General features: G+C 47.4%; 1 protein-coding gene across 10 annotated transcripts in view; it reads right to left on the reverse strand.

The window, feature by feature from the left end:
- CELF1 (CUGBP Elav-like family member 1) overlaps positions 1–13,165 on the reverse strand; it is a 48,476-nt gene extending 35,311 nt beyond the window's left edge. For 3 of the 10 annotated variants that reach the window (XM_056526549.1, XM_056526553.1, XM_056526546.1), the window contains exons 1-2: positions 13,053–13,165; positions 820–891 (exon numbers count right to left, since the gene is read on the reverse strand). The gene's annotated coding sequence lies outside the window, so the exon portion shown is untranslated. The remainder of the gene's footprint in view (positions 1–819; positions 892–13,052) is intronic. The other 7 variants (XM_056526550.1, XM_056526547.1, XM_056526544.1 and 4 more) reach the window with 4 other exon arrangements.
- Positions 13,166–15,164: the final 1,999 nt, after the last annotated feature.

Raw genomic sequence — 15,164 nt, forward strand, 5'->3', positions numbered from 1 at the left:
GCTACATGCTTTATTCTTCTTGACCCTCTTCTACTCTTCCTTTGGGAGGAGATGTCCAGCAGCCGCTGACCTCTCCTCACTCCATACATGTAAAGCCGACTAAGGCTGGGTTCACACTATGTTTTCTCCCATACGGGAGCGCATACGGCAGGGGGGAGCTAAAACCTCGCGCTCCCGTATGCCTTCGTATGCGCTCCCGTATGTCATTCATTTCAATGAGCCGGCCGGAGTGAAACGTTCGGTCGGCTCATTTTTGCGCCGTATGCGCTTTTACAACCGGACCTAAAACTGTGGTCAACCACGGTTTTAGGTCCGGTTTTAAAAGCGCATACGGAGCAAAAATGAGCCGACCGGACCGAACGTTTCACTCCGGCCGGCTCATTGAAATGAATGACATACGGGAGCGCATACGAAGGCATACGGGAGCGCGAGGTTTTAGCTCCCCCCTGCCGTATGCGCTCCCGTATGGGAGAAAACGTAGTGTGAACCCAGCCTTACACTAGCAGACATATAAAAAGGGAGGAAATGGAGGTGATGTCTATCAAACAACTTTCACAAATAGCTTAGGATGAGGATTTACACTACTAAACTTCATTGTACATCTGTTGTAACCAGGGTTTACTAAAAGAAAGAACATCACAAAATTTACTTTTAACCATGTGTGTAGCCAATAAGCTGGATAGCGCCAATGAGCTCTTTAGAAAAAGAAAAAAAAAAGAAGAGGAAGAAGAACAAGAAAAAAAAGAAAAAGAAAAAAACAAGGTATGCAATGTTATAAATACATCAATATACCATGTTAATAGCAGAGATAAGACTTACATTAACGTTCTGTCTCTTGAAATGACAAGCAGTGGCCCGGAGCTTGGGAGATCCTGATATTCAAAATGGTGCCTGAAAGGGTTAAATAAGAAATGGCAACAGGTTATAAGGGGCACTTCTAATATCCGTGTAGGTGTCGGTCTCACAATTGGGGATCACTGATAACCACAATCCATTTATCCAATCCTACAGATCTGGCTCATAGTAGGGAGGTCACGTGAACAGCATTTATAAGGCTACACAAGTTCTTATACAACTGCTCCCCACCCCCATTCAATAAAAGACTCGGAAAGTTTAGATCATGTGCTTGGGAAACAAATCACTACATCTGGCAAATATTCAGCCCCACTTTCAACAGTTGCAGGGAAGCCATGTGTTTCCTTATTACTTCTGCCTTTCTGCAGTGTTCCCAAAGCTTATCAGCAGAGCGCCAGGACAGGAACACAGCATTGACACAGCCATTATATGAGCAAAGACAAACACTGCAAGACCCGGGAGGAGCGCGATGCACGTAAACAGCTGTCTACGGCCCTGTTTCCCAACCAGGGTGCCTCCAGCTGTTGCAAAACTACAACTTTCAGCATGCCCGGACAGCCAACGGCTGTCCGGGCATGCTGAAAGTTGTAGTTTTGCAACAGCTGGAGGCACCCTGGTTGGGAAACACTGGTCTATGGGGAGCAGGGGGCATTACTTTTAGTATCTGCCATGCAAAATGAGGAAACACTGAAGAAAACCACTAGTAAGGGTGCGTTCACATGGCCGTCTGTCCCCGTTTTTTTTTTTTATCCCCGTTTCGGTTCCGTTCTTGCAGGCTGTAAACAGATTAAAAGCTGCTTTAAAAAAAATCCCATTCATGTCTATGGGATTTTTTTTACAATCCGTTTACATCCGTTTGTACCCGTCTGCACTCAGTTCAGTTTTTTTACGGCAAAAAAAAAAAACTGCACATGCAGTATTTTTTCTTCCGTCAAAAGAAGAAAAAAAAAACACGGGAGAAAAAAAAAAGCGGATACAGTAAATTTAAAGGGGTATTCCGGGCAAAATCATCTTATCCCTATCGAAAGGATTGGGGATAAGATGTCTGATTGCGGGGTGCCAACCGATGGGACCCCCCCCGCGATCTCCCTGCAGCACCCACATTCTATGCGTAGCTGGGTCTGAAGTTTCGGAAACCGCCGGGCTTCCGAGACGGGGACATGACGTCACGCCCCCTCCATTCATGTCTATGGGAGGGGGTATTGCGGCCATTACACCCCCTCCATTCATGTCTATGGGACGTCACGTCCCCACCTCGGAAGCCCGGCGGTTTCCGAAACTTCAGACGCAGCTACGCATAGAATGCGGGTGCTGCAGGGAGATCGCGGGGATCCCAGCGGCGGGTCCCCCGCCATCAGACATCTTATCCCCTATCCTTCCGATAGGGGATAAGATGTTTTTGCCCGGAATACCCCTTTAAGACTGAAGTCTATGGAAAACGGATGAGCCTTTAATGTCATCCGTTTGCATCCGTTTTTTTTCAATCCATCTTTTGATCCGGCTTTTACTCCTGAGCATGCTCAGAACAAATTTTATTTTTTTTGGTTTATTACCTGAACAATAACGGATACAAACGGATAACATCCGTTTGCATCTGTTCTTGTCCGTTTTTATTTTTGATGGGAGAAGAACGGGACGGCTCTAGACGGCCGTGTGAACGCAGCCTAAGTGGTCAGAAATACTTGTGCAAGTAGCGGAGATACTAGAGAAGAAAGAGAAGCTTGAGAACAGGGAATGAGCAGGGTTTCATATTTGTTTTACAAAGGCCATTCATGACATAACCAAAATGAGGAAGTCAGTACATAATGTCAGACTACCCTGACCGGAATATGCAAAAAAGAAAAGTTGCAAGGTTTAAGGAAGGAGATACAGAAACTGATCTGAACATTCGGCCCATTCAGTAGGCAGATTTTCATGGGTTATACCAAGATTAAAAGGGGTACTCCACAGGAAAACATTATTATTATTTCTTTTAAATCAACTGGTGCCAGAAAGTTAAACAGATTTGTAAATGACTTCTATTTAAAAATCTTAATCTTTCCAGTACTCATCAGCTGCCATATGTTCCACAGGAAGTTCTTTTCTTTTTGAATTTCCTTTCTGTCTGACCACAGTGCTCTCTGCTGACACCTCTGTCCGTATCGGGAACTGTCCAGAGCATGATAGGTTTGCTTTACGCCTACCCTAGACAGTTCCTAAAATGGACAGAGGCATCAGCAGAGAGCACTGTGGTCAGACAGAAAGGAAATAAAAAAAATAAAAATAAAATAAGTACCTCTGGAACATACAGCAGCTGATAAGTACTGGAAGGTTTAAAGGGGTACTCCGGTGAAAAACATTTTTTTTTTTAAATCAACTGGTGCCAGAAAGTTAAACAGATTTGTAAATTACTTAATCCTTTAAAAAAAAAATAATCCTTCCAGCACTTATTAGCTGCTGAATACTACAGCAGAAATTCTTTTCTTTTTGAAACACAGAGCTGTCTGCCGACATCATGACCACAGTGCTCTCTGCTGACATCTCTGTCCATTTTAGGAACTGTCCAGAACAGCATATGTTTGCTATGGGGATTTCCTTTTACTCTGGACAGTTCCTAAAATGGACAGAGATGTCAGCAGAGAGCACTGTGCTCATGATGTTAGCAAACAGCTCTGTGTTTCAAATGGAAAAGAATTTCCACTGTAGTATTCAGCAGCTAATAAGTACAGGAAGAATTAAGATTTTTTAATAGAGGTAATTTACAAATCGGTATAACTTTCTGGCACCAGTTGAAAAAAAAAAAAATATATATATATATATATATATATAAATAATAATAATAATAATAATAATAATAATAATAATAATAAATATATATATATATATATATATATATATATATATATATATAAAATAATAATGTTTTCCAGTGGAGTACCCATTTAAAAGCTATCTTCTATCCACAGGGCAATGGATAACTAGCTGATCAATCCTTGTCCCATGAGTAGAGGCGCACACACACACCCTCAGCTTCCTTGTCTATGGGATTGGACTAATCACATTTGTCAACATTATATAATTTAGCACTTTATTGTTATATATTTAGGTGGTGTTGGCCCGTTATGGTGCTCTTTGCACAGGTAGTTAGTTATCTTGCACTCTCTCTATAATGTTTTGCATACAATTGGATGCTATCTCATGTACCATTGCTACACTAGCTATACCCTATTGGGGGATTTTGTGCCTTGGGTTGGTCATTTAATATTACTTCTGCCTATGAATTTGAATATTTTTATTTTCAAAGAATTTTCATAAAGTTTCATTTCGACCCAAAAGATATACAAAAATATGCAGGGGCATAATATATTCAGCAGATAATGGCCATGTCTATAGAGTAGGCTGCTCAAGCTCAGAATTTGGTTTGTTAAAAGAAAAGGAACAATGGTTCCCAACATGAACGCTGAATTTGTGTATTTTTAACCCCTTAGGGGCGAAGCAAATTTTAGTTTTTGCATTTTTGTTTTTTCCTCCTTCTAAAAATCATAACTCTTTCAATTTTGCACCTACAGGATCCATATAAGGGCTTGTTTTTTGCCACCAATTGTACTTTGTAATGACATCACTTATTTTATAATTTAACCTATGGCGAAACAAAAAAATATTTGTGGGGTGAAATAAAAAAAAGAAATGCCATTTTGTAACTTTGGGGGCTCCCGTTTCTACACGGTGCACTTTTCGGTAAAAATTACACATTATCTTTATTCTGTAGGTCCATACGGTTACAAGAATACCCAATTTATATAGGTTTTATTTTAATACTTAAAAATAATTATAAACTACATGCACAAAATTAGTATGTTTAAAATTGTCATCCTCTGACCCCTATAACTTTTTTATTTTTCTGTGTACGAGGCAGTATGAGGGCTCATTTTTTGCGCCATCAAATTGGTACAATTTTGTTTTGATGGGAGTTTTTGATCGCTTTTTATTAATATTTTTATGGTATATGAAGTGACCCAAAATGCACAATTTTGGACTTTGATATTTTTTTACGTGTACGCCATCGACCGTGTGGTTTAGCTAACCTAATATTTTAATAGTTCGGACATTTAGGCACATGGCAGTACCACATACGATTATTTTTATTCTATATTACATTATTATATTTTAAAAAATGGGAAAAGGGGGGTGATTTTAACTTTTAATAGGGAAGGGGGTTAAAGAAATTTTATTTTAAAAAAATGTTTACACTTTTTTTATCCCCATAGGTGGCGACAACATGCAGTCTTCTGATTGCATACACTGATCAGTGCTCTGCCATTGCAAAGCACTGATCAGTGTAACCGGCACTCTGCTACTCCTGCCTGCTGCGCAGGCATGGAACAATAGATCCTCGATTGGACAACAGAGGCAGGTGAGGACCCTCCCGTCGTCCGGTAAGCTGATCAGGGCATCGCGATTTTGTCCCGATCAGCTCCGCTGAGCTGCCGGGATTCTTTTACTTTCGCTTTAAACGCCGCAATCAACTTTGATCAAGGCATCTAAAGGGTTAATGCCAGGTATTGGCCCGGTTGGCCATGCCCAGCATTAGCGGTGGGTCCTGGCTGCCTGTAGCAACCAGGACCCACTGGGTTTAACCCGTTCTCTGCTGGTGAGAGCAGTTTAAACCAGTTAAACTGGACCAAGGCATACAGGTACGCCTTGACTCCTTAAGGATCAGGGATGCTGAGCGTATGCATACACCCTGCGTCCCCAAGAGGTTAATTGTCTTCATTCTTGTTTGTTTGGTGCTTTGTGTAATATAAATACATTTTAAGATTTCTTTTTTTTATCAATTTATCCTTTCGTGAGTGCAATATTTCTTCTTTGATTGTTTCCCATTTAAAACAGAGCTGATCCTTTCTTACCACAGCCGATAAGCTGCTGCTAGAGGTGGGTGGCACCAGCTAATTCCTCTTTTCTTAATGAAAACACATGCATGCTCAACCAAACTTCGTGTATAAGGTGGATAGTCTGGAACAATAGCTATCTCAAGTGTATTGGTACCTTTAGGTCCTGTCTCAGACACCAATAGAAGAGCCACGCTTCAGCTTTCTGCACCAATAAGTGGACTCCCTGGGGGAGATTTATAAAAACCTGTCCAGAGGAAAAGTTGCTGAGCTGCCCATAGCAACCAATCAGATCACTTCTTTCATTTTGCAGAGGCCTTTTAAAAAAATTAAAGAAGCGATCTGATTGGTTGCTATGGGCAACTCAGCAACTTTTCCTCTGGACAGGTTTTGATGAATCTCCCCCCCCCCCCCCTTGTGGTTCTACTGCTTCATTATGATTGTGAACAGTTGTGTAGCAGAGAAACTTCCAAAGGTGCTTCTACCCCTTTTTGTCTAGACTGGTGGGGGTCCCAGAAGACCCTTGCTGATCATGAAAGGATGACAATCTAATGTTTATAAGTAGGGATCGACCGTTATCGTTTTTTTAGGGCCGATATTCCGGTATAAGTTATCTGCTATATATCCCCCCGCGACACCGCTGCAGATCATTGATTTAAAGCGGGCGCTTTAAATCAATGCACTGCAGTGGCTTTTGCGGTGACATAGGCCGCCGCCACCACCCGCTTCTCTCCCCCTGCATGTCAGGGTGGTCCGGGCCGTCCTTCCTTCCTGTAGTGTCCGGCGGCATTCCGGGTGGAGGGTGAACTGGTCCGGGCTGTCCTTCTCCACTCCGTGCGCAGCGACACACCTGACGTCACGGCGTAGCGGCGTCTATGCAGCACACTAGGCCGGAGCCTGCCCGGAGTGGAGAAGATGACCCCCAGAGAAGGACAGCCCGGACCGGTTCACCCTCCACCCGGAATGCCACTGGACACTACAGGAAGGATGGATGGCCCGGACCACCCCCATTACAGGTACGTTTAATTTTTTTTTATTGACTCGGAGGGGCCCGACAGGTATAGCGGTACGGGCAAAAATCCATACCGGTATACCGCCCAGCACTACGGTGGGGGGTGCGACGCGGTGCGGTGGTCGCGGTGGGTCAGGGGGGTGGGGCGGTCGCGGTGCGGTGCATTATCGGCTTATCAGCATGGTAATTGCCGATACCGATAATGCCCAAAATCATTATTATCGGCCAATAATATCGGCCATACCGATAATCGATCGATCCCTATTTATAAGTACCATTTTTGTGTCTTTTATTGAATTTTTTTTGTGTGTCAGATTTTTTTTTTTTATAGGGAATGGATTTTCCTGTACCAGTATCTTAATTTTCATACCATTATGCTTTGGGTAAGGAGTTTTCCCCATAGACTTCCCTGTAGGACTTGAAAAAATGCAAACGCTATAAATAAAAATAAGATGAAAAACTCTTGAAATTCATAGTTTTTACAAGCAAAATAAAAAAAGGAAATGCTGTATATAGGAGCGTGTAAAGGTGACCTATGTTTAAACAGACCAAAAAAACTCAAAATCATCTTCAGAAACTGGAATCCTATCATCAGGTTCCTGGAGCCATATCCGCAGATGTAAATTCTGCCATTTCATGTAACCGATCCCAGCAGTTTTGGATGAATAGGGCCAATCTGCATCCTGGCTAAAAACTAGATTTCTACACCGAAACCCAATAATAAGTCACTTTTTTTTTTTTTTTTAAATCGGCATCAGAAAAATCTATATTGTATAGACAATTCCCTAGAATTTTATGGTGCGCCAAAGACACCTGAAGCAAAACTGGCTAAGATTTTGGGGTAGTAACACAGTTTAGGCATCTATGTGTATATATTCTTTTTTTTATTTATTATTCTGTGTTTACGTTGTCTCTTTTCTTTGTACTTTTTGCCCAAAAACACAACATGCTATTGGCATGGATTTTTGGCATCTCTCCCATAAACTTCTCTGTAAGACAAATGAATGCAACAAATCTACAAAAACAGAAACCACTATAAAAAGCTTAAAATTCATAGAATTTTTTATAAGGTGAAAAACACAAAATACAAGTTAAAAGAAGGCTTTAGGGTAGGTTTACATGTCACTGATAAGGGATGACTCCTTCATAAACGTGTCCATTCAGGTTGGCTGCCAGAGTATTTCTGGCCATGAAAAGATAAACTGCTGCCAGACAAACATAATGACGTTTATATTAGAATAAAGGTGGAATAAGAGGTATAAGACAGATGAAATGTAACCTGAACAATCTTTGTGTCCTCCCAGGATAGTTGTATAAGGATTGTCTCCTGGTCACCACAAACACAACAAGCTTATTACCTGAAACGTACAGAGGACCCAAATACTGAAGTCTATAATAATCGGCATTGATCAGACCATTTATTGGCAAGATTAGCATTTTCAGATATGACATTTGCACTAAGAAACAGACAATGGGGGAGATTTATCAAAAAATGCGTAGAGGAAAAGTTGACAAGTTGCCCATAGCAACCAGATTTTTTTTTCCATTTTCCAGAGGTATTATTAAAAGTGAAAGAATCTGATTGGTTGCTGTGGGCAACTTTTCCTCAGCACAAATTTTGATAAATCTCCCCAAATGGCTATAGGATAGTGTCTGTATGTGATGACCACAGTAGAGTCCATACACTGCACAAAATAGTTAGATCGGCACTGAAGTAGTATGCGGGTGCCAGGGACCGGGTATCCAATGTAGGTAAAGAAATCCCGGCACTCCATCATCTGCTATAAAGTCTTTCTATACACTGCACAATGCTTTAGCAATAAATTGAAACAGATCAGCACCTTGACTAAATATACAGGAGCCATCATCCCCCCCCCCCCCTCAATACAGGATACATCCCCATAGGAACACTACAGACTGCTCCCCCAGTCCAGCACACATCTCCAGTATACAGGAGTCATCCCCATAGGGACACCACAGACTGCTCCCCCAGTCCAGCACACATCTCCAGTATACAGGAGTCATCCCCATAGGGACACCACAGACTGCTCCCCCAGTCCAGCACACATCCCCAGGATACAGGAGTCATCCCCATAGGGACACCACAGACTGCTCCCCCAGTCCAGCACACATCTCCAGGATACAGGAGCCATCCCCATAGGGACACCACAGACTGCTCCACCAGTCCAGCACACATCTCCAGGATACAGGAGCCATCCCCATAGGGACACCACAGACTGCTCCACCAGTCCAGCACACATCCCCAGGATATAGGAGTCATCCCCATAGGGACACCACAGACTGATCCACCAGTCCAGCACACATCTCCAGTATACAGGAGCCATCCCCATAGGGACACCACAGACTGCTTCCCCAGTCCAGCACACATCCCCAGGAGCCATCCCCATAGGGACACCACAGACTGCTCCACCAGTCCAGCACACATCTCCAGTATACAGGAGCCATCCCCATAGGGACACCACAGACTGCTCCCCCAGTCCAGCACACATCTCCAGTATACAGGAGCCATCCCCATAGGGACACCACAGACTGCTCCACCAGTCCAGCACACATCCCCAGGATATAGGAGTCATCCCCATAGGGACACCACAGACTGCTCCCCCAGTCCAGCACACATCTCCAGTATACAGGAGCCATCCCCATAGGGACACCACAGACTGCTCCCCCAGTCCAGCACACATCTCCAGTATACAGGAGTCATCCCCATAGGGACACCACAGACTGCTCCACCAGTCCAGCACACATCTCCAGTATACAGGAGCCATCCCCATAGGGACACCACAGACTGCTCCACCAGTCCAGCACACATCTCCAGTATACAGGAGTCATCCCCATAGGGACACCACAGACTGCTCCCCCAGTCCAGCACACATCTCCAGTATACAGGAGTCATCCCCATAGGGACACCACAGACTGATCCACCAGTCCAGCACACATCTCCAGGATACAGGAGTCATCCCCATAGGGACACCACAGACTGCTCCCCCAGTCCAGCACACATCTCCAGGATACAGGAGTCATCCCCATAGGGACACCACAGACTGCTCCACCAGTCCAGCACACATCCCCAGGAGCCATCCCCATAGGGACACCACAGACTGCTCCACCAGTCCAGCACACATCTCCAGTATACAGGAGCCATCCCCATAGGGACACCACAGACTGCTCCACCAGTCCAGCACACATCTCCAGTATACAGGAGCCATCCCCATAGGGACACCACAGACTGCTCCACCAGTCCAGCACACATCTCCAGTATACAGGAGTCATCCCCATAGGGACACCACAGACTGATCCACCAGTCCAGCACACATCTCCAGGATACAGGAGTCATCCCCATAGGGACACCACAGACTGCTCCACCAGTCCAGCACACATCTCCAGGATACAGGAGTCATCCCCATAGGGACACCACAGACTGCTCCACCAGTCCAGCACACATCCCCAGGATACAGGAGTCATCCCCATAGGGACACCACAGACTGCTCCACCAGTCCAGCACACATCCCCAGGATATAGGAGTCATCCCCATAGGGACACCACAGACTGCTCCACCAGTCCAGCACACATCTCCAGTATACAGGAGCCATCCCCATAGGGACACCACAGACTGCTCCACCAGTCCAGCACACATCCCCAGGATACAGGAGTCATCCCCATAGGGACACCACAGACTGCTCCCCCAGTCCAGCACACATCTCCAGGATACAGGAGCCATCCCCATAGGGACACCACAGACTGCTCCACCAGTCCAGCACACATCTCCAGGATACAGGAGTCATCCCCATAGGGACACCACAGACTGCTCCCCCAGTCCAGCACACATCTCCAGTATACAGGAGCCATCCCCATAGGGACATCACAGGCTGCTCCCCCAGTCCAGCACACATCCCCAGGATACAGGAGCCATCCTCATAGGGACACCACAGACTGCTCCCCCAGTCCAGCACACATCCCCAGGAGCCATCCCCATAGGGACACCACAGACTGCTCCACCAGTCCAGCACACATCTCCAGTATACAGGAGCCATCCCCATAGGGACACCACAGACTGCTCCCCCAGTCCAGCACACATCTCCAGGATACAGGAGCCATCCCCATAGGGACACCACAGACTGCTCCCCCAGTCCAGCACACATCTCCAGGATACAGGAGCCATCCCCATAGGGACACCACAGACTGCTCCACCAGTCCAGCACACATCTCCAGGATACAGGAGTCATCCCCATAGGGACACCACAGACTGCTCCCCCAGTCCAGCACACATCTCCAGTATACAGGAGCCATCCCCATAGGGACATCACAGGCTGCTCCCCCAGTCCAGCACACATCCCCAGGATACAGGAGCCATCCTCATAGGGACACCACAGACTGCTCCCCCAGTCCAGCACACATCCCCAGGAGCCATCCCCATAGGGACACCACAGACTGCTCCACCAGTCCAGCACACATCTCCAGGATATAGGAGTCATCCCCATAGGGACACCACAGACTGCTCCCCCAGTCCAGCACACATCCCCAGGATACAGGAGTCATCCCCATAGGGACACCACAGACTGCTCCCCCAGTCCAGCACACATCCCCAGGTTACAGGAGCCATCCCCATAGGGACACCACAGACTGCTCCCCCAGTCCAGCACACATCCCCAGGATACAGGAGTCATCCCCATAGGGACACCACAGACTGCTCCACCAGTCCAGCACACATCCCCAGGATACAGGAGCCATCCCCATAGGGACACCACAGACTGCTCCACCAGTCCAGCACACATCTCCAGTATACAGGAGCCATCCTCATAGGGACACCACAGACTGCTCCCCCAGTCCAGCACACATCCCCAGGAGCCATCCCCATAGGGACACCACAGACTGCTCCACCAGTCCAGCACACATCTCCAGGATATAGGAGTCATCCCCATAGGGACACCACAGACTGCTCCCCCAGTCCAGCACACATCCCCAGGATACAGGAGTCATCCCCATAGGGACACCACAGACTGCTCCCCCAGTCCAGCACACATCCCCAGGTTACAGGAGCCATCCCCATAGGGACACCACAGACTGCTCCCCCAGTCCAGCACACATCCCCAGGATACAGGAGTCATCCCCATAGGGACACCACAGACTGCTCCCCCAGTCCAGCACACATCCTCTACAGGTACACCACAGGCTGCTCCACCAGTCCAGCAGACATCTCCCCTAGATACAGGAACCATCCTCCATAGGGACACAACAGGCAGCTCCCCCAGTCCAGCACACATCACCCCTAGATATAGCAGCCATCCTCCATATGGACACCACAGATTGCTCCACCAGTCTAGCACATATCACCCCTAGATATAGCAGCCATCCTCCATAGGGACAAAACAGGTAGCTCCCCCAGTCCAGCACACATCACCCCTAGATATATCCTCTCCAGGACACCACATGCTGCTCCCCCCAGTCCAGCACACATCTCCCCCCTAGATATATCCTCTCCAGGACACCACATGCTGCTCCCACCAGTCCAGCACACATCTCCCCTCTAGATATATCCTCTGCAGGACACCACATGCTGCTCCCCCCAGTCCAGCACACATCTCCCCTTTAGATATATACTCTCCATGACACCACATGCTGCTCCCCCAGTCCAGCACACATCTCCCCCTAGATATATCCTCTGCAGGACACCACATGCTGCTCCCCCAGTCCAGCACACATCTCCCCCTAGATATATCCTCTGCAGGACACCACATGCTGCTCCCCCCAGTCCAGCACACATCTCCCCCTAGATATATCCTCTGCAGGACACCACATGCTGCTCCCCCCAGTCCAGCACACCTCTCCCCCTAGATATATCCTCTGCAGGAAACCACATGCTGCTCCCCCAGTCCAGCACACATCTCCCCCTAGATATATCCTCTGCAGGACACCACATGCTGCTCCCCAGTCCAGCACACATCATGCTTCTCCCCCCCCCCCAGTCCAGCACACATCTCTTCTGGGAACAGGAATCATCCGCCCCAGTTCTCCAAGCCTGCCCCGAGGCTGCAGCGGGAAACTAGGCGCCACATAGCGGGTAGAGCTGAGCACAGCCCGTTATGTGCCCGGGATCGCACTACGCCCAGAACATAACGCCTGAGGGCCCAGCTATGCTGCTACGACACCGAGCCCGGGGAAGGCAGGGGTGGGGCGGCCGCTAGGATCCCGTTACCCGACCTACAGGCGGACGTAAACATCCCGGTAGGCGACAGTCCTATATATCCAGCCCGCCCTATGACGGGTGAGGAGCCCTTATGTTACCCACAGTCACTTACCACACGCAGTCTCCGGGTCACACGCACCTCTCGCCTTCTCTCTACGCGCAGAGGATCCAAAATGGCGGTACTTCCGGGCGCATCCACAGGCGGTCTCAAGGGGGGGGGAGCAGGGGGCAGCATGAGGCGACCAATAATGGGTTGGACCACTAGGCCGGTGCTAAGGGGGGGAGGAGGTCACAGCAGGGGTGACGGTAATGTGCTCGACTGCATCATTACAAATGGCTTAGTGCTCGGTAATAGCAGGAGGATGGCGGGGACTGGGCGTCATACACGGGCGGGATCCATAGCAATAGGGTGTAGGGTGGAAGTTCAGCTCCTTAGGGCATCAGAAGCAGTTAATGTGGTTGTGCAACTCCATGGTGAAAGGGGAAGCTGCCTGTGCAGCTCTGAGCTAAAGGGCAGCTGCTGGGACTTGTGGTTCTATGCATAGAAAGTTTGTTATTTTGTCAGGCATGACCTAATATGGTGATATATATATATATATATATATATATATATATATATATATATATATATATATATATGTGTGTGTTTGAACCTGAGGCTCTCCAGTGGTTGCAAAACTACAACTCCCAGCATGCCCTGTCAACTGAAGATACAGGTTGGGAAATAGTGATAAATTACAATTGGCTGCAAAATTGATGGCATTCAGGACCTCTATTCCCTCCACTGCTGTGTATTTTGTGGCAATTTGAATCTTTGCACAACATGAGCCCCAGAGCCTTGGCTGTGCCAGGTGCCATCGTTGTCCTGTTTGCATCACTTGTTCATACAGACAACAGATATACCCTCAGCCTAAGGGGCAGCCAGACGGGTCTGGCATTGGCTTATCCCAACCAGAACAGTTGGGTTGGGTGGTAAAAATACAACATGCCGGGAGGCTGCTATACACAGCTGGAGGTGTATCCATTGGCATCCCACCGAAAACGGGATGCCGACATATACAGGAGCAGCAGGCCACATGCACCTCTATGGTGGCCAAACACCGACCAAGTGACTCCTTTCGGAAATTTTTTATCAATTTTTATTGGAATAAAATGTTATATAAAAAAAAAAGCAATTTTGTATTTTTTTTTTTTTACGTTCACGCCGTTCACCGTACAGTGTCATTAACATTATATTTGAATAGTTCGGATATTTACGCACACGGCGATGCCAAATATGAATATTAAATACTTTTTTAAACTTTTTGGGAGTGAAATAGGGAAAATGGGGCTATTTACGTTTTTATTGGGGGAGGGGGTTTTTCAATTTTGTTTAACTTTTTTTATTTTTACACTTTAAAGGGGTACTCCGCCCCTAGACATCTTATCCCCTATCCAAAGGATAGGGGGATAAGATGTCAGATCGCCGCGGTCCCGCTGCTGGGGGAGCCCTGGGATCCCCGCTGCAGCACCGCGCTCTCATTACAGCACAGAGCAAGTTCACTCTGCATGTAATGACGGGCAATACAGGGGCTGGAGCATCGTTACGTCACGGCTCCGCCCCTCGTGATGTCACGGCCCGCCCCTTTCAAGACAAGTCTATGGGAGGGGGCGTGGTGTTCGTCACGCCCCCTCCCATAGACTTGCATTAAGGGGACAGACCGTGATGTCACGAGGGGCGGAGCCATGACGTCACGCTGCTCCGTCCCCCGTATCGCCCGTCATTACACACAGAGCGAACTCGCTCTGTGCTGTAATGAGAGCGCGGTGCCGCAGCAGGGATCCCTGGGCTCCCTAGCAGCGGGACCGCGGCGATCTGACATCTTATCCCCTATCCTTTGGATAGGGGATAAGATGTCTAGGGGCGGAGTACCCCTTCAATAGTCCCCATAGGGGACTATTTATAGCAATCATTCGATTGATAATACTGTTCAGTGCTATGTATAGGGCATCGATCGCAGACCAGAGCAGAAGACCCGTGGAAGGCAATGGTGAGGGGACCTCCATCTGCCTTTCTGGATGATCTGATCGCCGCGGCAGTGCTGCGGGCGATCCGATCATCCATTTTAGTGACCGCAATGCTGCAGATGCCGTGATCTGTATTGATTACAGCATCTGAGGGGTTAATGGCGGACATCTGCCTGATCGCAGCCGGGACCTGCCACGCATGACCCGAGCATCGCTC

This window comes from Hyla sarda, chromosome 6 (genome assembly GCF_029499605.1).
Source record: "Hyla sarda isolate aHylSar1 chromosome 6, aHylSar1.hap1, whole genome shotgun sequence".
Lineage (NCBI taxonomy): Eukaryota > Metazoa > Chordata > Amphibia > Anura > Hylidae > Hyla > Hyla sarda.